The sequence below is a fragment of the Hipposideros armiger genome, unplaced genomic scaffold (genome assembly GCF_001890085.2).
Source record: "Hipposideros armiger isolate ML-2016 unplaced genomic scaffold, ASM189008v1 scaffold_123, whole genome shotgun sequence".
In the NCBI taxonomy this organism is placed as follows: domain Eukaryota; kingdom Metazoa; phylum Chordata; class Mammalia; order Chiroptera; family Hipposideridae; genus Hipposideros; species Hipposideros armiger.
The window spans coordinates 2,980,865-2,987,574 of record NW_017731473.1 but is presented as its reverse complement, the minus strand read 5'-3'; the positions used below and the strand labels follow the sequence as shown (position 1 = coordinate 2,987,574).

Sequence of the window (6,710 nt, the reverse complement as noted above, 5' to 3'; positions counted from 1 at the left end):
AGCGCCGCAGTGAACATAGGGGTGCATATATTTTTCTTGAATTAATGTCTTGGGTTTTTCTGGATAAATACCTAAGAGTGGGATTGCTGGGTTATAAGGTAGTTCCATTTCCAGTTTTTTGCTGGGAGTGAGTGGGGATGAAGGAGAAGGGGAAGGGACGAGACAATGCAAATTGGTAACTACAATATGGCCTCAGGGATAGAAAAGACAGTCTGGGGAATATAATAAATGATGTTGTAAATATTTTTTAGGGGGCCAGATGGACTCATGTCTTGTTAGGAAGACCACTTCGTAGTCGGTGTAGAGGGCTGACCACTGCACTGTATTTCTGAAGCTGATGTTGAATAACATTGCATGTCAACTATAATTATATATACGTATAGTCACAGGGTGTGGAGTAGAGAGTGGGAATGGAGTCAATGGAGTTATAATAGATGAGTATGACATCGGGGGTAGGGGGGTTGTTTCTGTGTGAAGGGTGAAAAGGATAACTATTGCATTGTTCTATACACCTGAAACCAACAATAAAAATTTTAAAAATTAAAAAATTAAAAAAAGAAGCAGGGCTGATCCTATCAGTATCTTAATTCTTATCCAACAGGGAGGAAGAGATGTAGTAGTCACTCACATCACCCAGGAAGGGGGATATTCACTCATTTTTGTGGTTTGGATAATGTTCTTGTTTTATTCTCTTCTCTAACATTATTATGGAGAAGACTTTTTTTTTCTTTCTTTTTTTTTTTTGTCTTGATCCATTTTGTATGGTGTTGGTGTTCTGTGACATCAGACAAAGAGAGCACCACAGCCTGGCTCTGAGTGCCAGGCCAGCTCCTCGGGACACCAAGGCCCCACTCCCAGTCTAGCTCCCAGCTGTCAAGGGCTGCTCTCCCCTTTCACACATCCTTTTTCCTGGAAAATGCACCTATGCAGACTTGCATACTATTTCAGAGGCCACCATGAAAGCCCCTGTGTGGACCTCATGACTGAAAATCTCCTTCAAGAGCTGGGAATTTAGCCGCCAAATCTGGGAGGTTCTCAGAGACACAAAGCAACTCTGACTCTTGTTTCCATGGATTTCCGTTACTCCTGAAAACAGATTGATTCTGCATGTTTAATGTGACGTGACAAACCTGTCATCAAGGACATGATCTTTTACTTTGATTGGGAGATTAAAGCAGTCCTTCAGTCCTTCAAATTAGAAAGAAGGAAAGGAAGGAAGTGAAGAGGAAGAAAGGGAAGAATGTAGGAGAGAGGGTAGAGGAGAAGAGAGGGAAGGAAGAAATGGAGGGAGGGAGGGGCTTGTTTTAAGGCAAGATGAGAACTTCATTTCTAAGAACCTTCTGGATCCTTCTCAGTTGGCAGCCACGTTGGCAGGAGCAGATCTGTTCCTTGGAACACAGTGTCCACTCCTTCACTGTTTTCATCATTATAATTAGATATGTGTGCACAACGTTCACAGTCATGAATTATATAACCCTGAGGTGTCCAAACCAGGAAGAACCTAGAGCTCGTCTCATCCAAGTCCTTCATTTGCAGCTGGGAAAACCGGCCCAGAGGAGTGGCTTGCCAGTGGTCGCAGGGCTGTGACGTGCAAGGGCTGGGACCCCAACCCGAGGCCTCTGACAGCCTAGTGTTCTTGCCCACACACACATGAGCAGAGGTTACTGAGAAATCGATTTTGGCTCTCCATAAAGAAGCATTTTCTTATAGCCAGAGCCGTTGAAAGATAGGATAGGCCCTCTAGGAGGGACCTAGTTCTCTCTCACTACCTCCTTCCAGAAATGTCACAGGAGCCATTCAAGGTGGGAGGTTGACCCTGACGACATCCACTGTCCCTTCAGCTCTGAGAGTCCATTAATAGAAAAAGAAAACATCTGCTTTCCTTCTTTAAGCCTCCATTTTCTCATCTAAAAATAGGAAAGTATGAATAATTCCCACTTCAGAGGGTTTCTGAGACACTTATAGGAGATAATATAGATCAACGCATGTAAAATACCGAGCACAGTGCCTGGCATGATAAATGTAACTTGCAGTTGTTAACCATACATTCCCGTCACATAATAAGTGATGAATTCAAAATGCCTTGCCTGGCATCATACTGATTGCGTTTTGTGGAGTATCCTGTCGGCAATTCACAACCATCCTGGGACGATTGTCACCATCCTTACTGTTAGGCAGGAAGCAGCTGAGACACTTGGAGGCTAAGCTGTGTACCTTCACAAGGTCTAGGGCGTCTTTTGGGCTCTGGGGCCCATGCTCCTAGCTTCTGAGCTGGACGGCCTTCTCACACACTGGAAGGTGGTACATTGTCATTGTGTCATCTCAGCAAAGACTCTGCCTCCCTTTAGCACCCCCCCCTTCCCCAATAGCTGTGTTTCATCAGATGATCTCTAAACTGTCTCCCACGCTAGGACACCAGGTGAGGCAGATGAGGGCTCAGGGCACAGGGGACTAGAGCAGTGGGAACACTGACGCTGGTGTAGAAAAATGAAGGAAGGTGGCTCCAGAGAGAAACTCAGTAGATTTGCAAAATGTGCCCTGAAATCACTACTACATTGATACAACGCAATTTGTAGGACTCTGAATTAACAGGTCCCCCTACCTCCCCTCAAAGGACTCGAATTTGCCAGTAGGGTTGACATTTTATCCCTTGTGAGCCTCCTACATAGAATCATAAAATACTGAAGTTTGAAGATCTCCTAGAGATCATCTAACCAACCTTCCCCCATCTCACAGGTGAGGAGACAGGCCAGGAAGGAGCAGGGACTCCCTAAGGGTCCCACAGGGGAACCGGGGCTGGAACCAGAGAGCCAGGCTCCTCTTCCCTGGTATCCGTACCTGGCAGCTCCTCCCATCAGGTGGGCGTAAAGGGCCGGCAGAGACCAGCGCCCCGGGTCGGGTCCAGGGCTAACACTTCTAGCACATGAGATGAGAGAAATCAGAACTGTCCTGGAAAGAGGGTTTTATGTGTGGCTGGAGTTTTAGCCTTTGGGTGTGTGTGTGTGTGTGCGCGCACGCGCTCTGTTGGTGTTGTCAGGGGTAGGTACAAGGGGAGTTGCAGCTGACTGTAAGGCAAGAGAAATTGGAGCTGAGGAAAAATAATTTGGCTTAGTAATTTTTTTCCAAATAGAGAATCTTTAGGAAATTAGAGCTAAGACTGAACTCTAATTCTCTAAGCACAGAAAAAGAGGAAGGAAATATGCCCAGATAGGAGTAGAAAGCAGAAAGGAGGTTTCCTGGGTGTGTCGGGGCCTTGGAGCACCTTCGGTCATCATTCATCGTCCTCTTACTGTCTCCTTTCACCTCTAAAGGCAGGAGAAACAGCCCCTTGGTTTGGCTGCAGTGTGTGTGTGTGTGTGTGTGTGTGTGTGTGTGTGTGTGTGTGTGTGTCAGAGACAGAGACAGAGAAAGGAGTTGCTACTATAGAGAAGTGCAGCCGTGAAGAAGTAAGAACTGCCCTGATCTGTGACGCTGGGAAAGTTCCTGACCCTCAGTTTGGTCTGTGTGTGTGCGCTCGTGTGTGTGTGTGTGTGTGTCAGAGACAGAGACAGAGAAAGGAGTTGCTACTATAGAGAAGTGCAGCCGTGAAGAAGTAAGAACTGCCCTGATCTGTGACGCTGGGAAAGTTCCTGACCCTCACGGGGCCTCTCAGTTTGCCCCTCTAGACAAAGACAGCAGCATTATCAGCCTAGAGGGTGGTCAGAATTAGAAGTAATGCCTCTTTGACAACTCACAGTGGGTGACAGCCAGCAACAGCTGGCTGGCTGTGTGATCTCTAACCCCCACAGCTCTCTGTGCCTCAGTTCTCTCTTTTGGAAACGAGGTAACAGTTTCTCCTGGTTCAACTTGGGGTGGTTGCAGGATGAAGTAAGATCAAATGAAAGAACTTTTAAACTGTAGAATTTTAAACACATATGGAAATAGCGTTAATAGTCAAAAGCATCTTTGTGCTAGGATACTACAAGCAGAGACCTTCTGATGTGCTCTTGAAAAACTGGGACAGGTCCACTATCTTAAAAAGCAATCTCCCCCAGTGCCTCTAAGTTCCCTAAGTTAGAGCTTCGTTTCTTTGGTCCTGGAAGCTCTCCGTCTCAGAGCAGTGCTTCACAAAGCGCCGTCCCCTGACCAGCAACATCCCCATCCCCTCAGGGCTGTTAGAAATGCACATTCTCAGGCCCCGCCACACACCGACTGTCAGACACTTCTGGGAGTGGAGCCCAGAGATCTATATTATAAAAGGATCTCTAGGAAAAACACAGGCACATTGAAGTGTATAAGAAGTATTGTTTTAGAACTTGTGAAAATGCAGATTCTGAATTCGTAGGTTTGGGGTGGCCTGAGAGTCTTCATCCCCCAGGTGATGCCTGTGGTGTTGGCCTAACAAGGTTACAGAGTGTCCTATAAAGTCAGGGGTTCTTGCACGAAGGGCAGCGGTCCTTTATAAGCCAACACGGAAGTGGAGAGTAATTGTGCACGAGGCCTCTCAGGAACGGGTTGCGGAAAAGGCAGAGGGATTCTGGGGACAAGAGAAACTCAGGGCATCAAACACAAAAAGGCCTTAAGAATGAAAGACAAGGGAGGAGGGCGCTAAATGAAAAGTAGGCTGCCTTTGCAGAACGTGCGAGGGCAGGTCTGGGCATTAATTAATACATTAACTCACCAAGATCCGCCTATGTGTTAGGCACTGTTCTATCTTATTTACATTCATCAACTCAATTAGTCCACAGAACAACTCAATGAGCTTGGTACTATTAGCTCCATTTTACAGAGGAGCAAACTGAGAAACAGAAAGGTTAGGTAACTTGCCCAAGGTCACTCAGCTAGTAAGTGGTAGAGCAGAGACTTAGAACTAAGGCAACCTGACTCATTAGCACTAGACTATTCTGCCTCAAATAATAGTCTCTGCCCTCAGGGAGCTTACAGCCCAGTGACATATCTGAGCTAGAACTAATGGCCCATACCTGACTGATGCTTATTATGTGCCAGGCACTATTCCAAGCACCATACACATATTTACTTCTTTAGCTCTTGTAGCAATCCTAGGAGACAGGGGAGGGTGCTGCAGAATGGGCCTGGCTGTGTGCAGAACTGCGTAAAACAGGTCTCTCTATTTCTGGAAGCTTATGAGAGTTGCTTGAATCGCCGAATGGTCCAAGCCCCATGTCCTAGGCAGAAAAGCTCAATCCAGAAATGGCTTCTGCAAAGGAAGCCTCAGAGTCCAAGCCCCACTTTGTGTCCTCAGCTCCCACCCCTCACCATTTCCTTACCTGGCCTCCAGGACAGGTCTCACTGTGCTAAAGAGCAGGTGCACTTGTCAGCTCTTTTGCTCACCCATCTCCCATCACCAGGCCCAAGTTCATGCCACAGATTGGTATCCTTGCGTGCACTACCCCAGACAGGCCTGCGTGGCCAGGCTGGTCAGTCGCTTCTGCTGCTGAGCGCCCTGACACACCATAGATGGCAGCTCTGACCTGCCCACCCCTATTTCTGCCCCATGCCCTTCCTCCATCCCTCCCCCACATACCAGAAATCACTGCTTTGGCACTTGGGATTCAAAAGGTTGCCTAACAAATAAAAACTGATCTTACCTCTTTGCAAAGCAATTTGACAATACATTTCAAGAGCCAAAATATGTGTATATCCCTTGATCCAGTAATCCCCCTGTTGGGTTATTTGTATACAGGGGGAAAAAAGTTCACACACAAAGATCTTCTGTGCAGAATTAATTATTCATTCAATAAATATTTATTAAGTACCTCCTATGTGCCAGGCACTGTTCTAGATGGTGTAATCAAGATAAACAAAGTTCCTGCTCTCCTGGGGATTATGTTATTATTGGAGAGAAAGACAATAAATACCCACATAAATGAGAAAAGTAATATATTTACTAAATTCTCTGCAGAGAATTAAAGGTCTGTGATAGAGAACTGGTGGCTGCTCTAGATTGGGTGGTCAGGAAAGGCCTGTGAAATGTCACTAAATAAGATGACATTTAAGTTGAGATTCTCATGACAAGAAGGGACAACCACATGAAAGCTCAGAAAAGAGCATTCCAGAAAGGGAGGCCCGTGGTCCTGGGGACCTCAAGAAGGCCGGTGTGGCTGGATCGAGGAAAGCAAGTGATGGAAAGTAAGGTTGGAGGAACGAGAGATGCCAAGCTAGTAGGATTTTTTAAGTGTGGGTGAGATGTTTGCATTTTGCTCAGTAGAGTATATGAAGCAAGGGCATGAGACCAGACTGTAAATGTGAGAGAGGCACAGAAACCAGTTCGGAACTATTGCAGCTGTCTTGGCGAAAGGTGATAGTAGCTTGGACTATACAGAATGGTAGAAATGGAGATGAAAGGAAATGGACGGTTTCGGGATATGTTTGGAGGTGGGACTAAAAGGGTTTGCTGACGTCGAATCTATAATCAACAAGCTCCCAATAAATAAAAGTCCGGGGCCAGATGGCTTCACAAGTGAATTTTACCAAACATTCAAAAAAGAATTATTACCTATTCTGCTCAAACTATTCAAAAAATTCCAGAAGGAGGGAAGACTCCCAAACTCTTTCTATGAAGCCACGATCACCCTGATTCCAAAAACAGACAAAGAAAGTACAAAAAAGGAAAACTACAGGCTGATATCTCTGATGAACACAGATGCAAAGATCCTCAACAAAATCTTAGCAAACAGAATTCAGCAATATATTAAGAAGATCATACATCA

At 45.8% G+C, this 6,710-nt stretch overlaps 1 long non-coding RNA gene across 1 annotated transcript in view; it reads right to left on the bottom strand.

Moving 5' to 3' along the window:
* LOC109385736 (uncharacterized) overlaps nt 1–5,408 on the bottom strand; it is an 11,187-nt gene extending 5,779 nt beyond the window's left edge. Inside the window, exon 1 of the long non-coding RNA XR_002124679.1 lies at nt 5,268–5,408. This is a non-coding gene — a long non-coding RNA (uncharacterized LOC109385736). The remainder of the gene's footprint in view (nt 1–5,267) is intronic.
* Between the last annotated feature and the right edge of the window lie 1,302 nt (nt 5,409–6,710).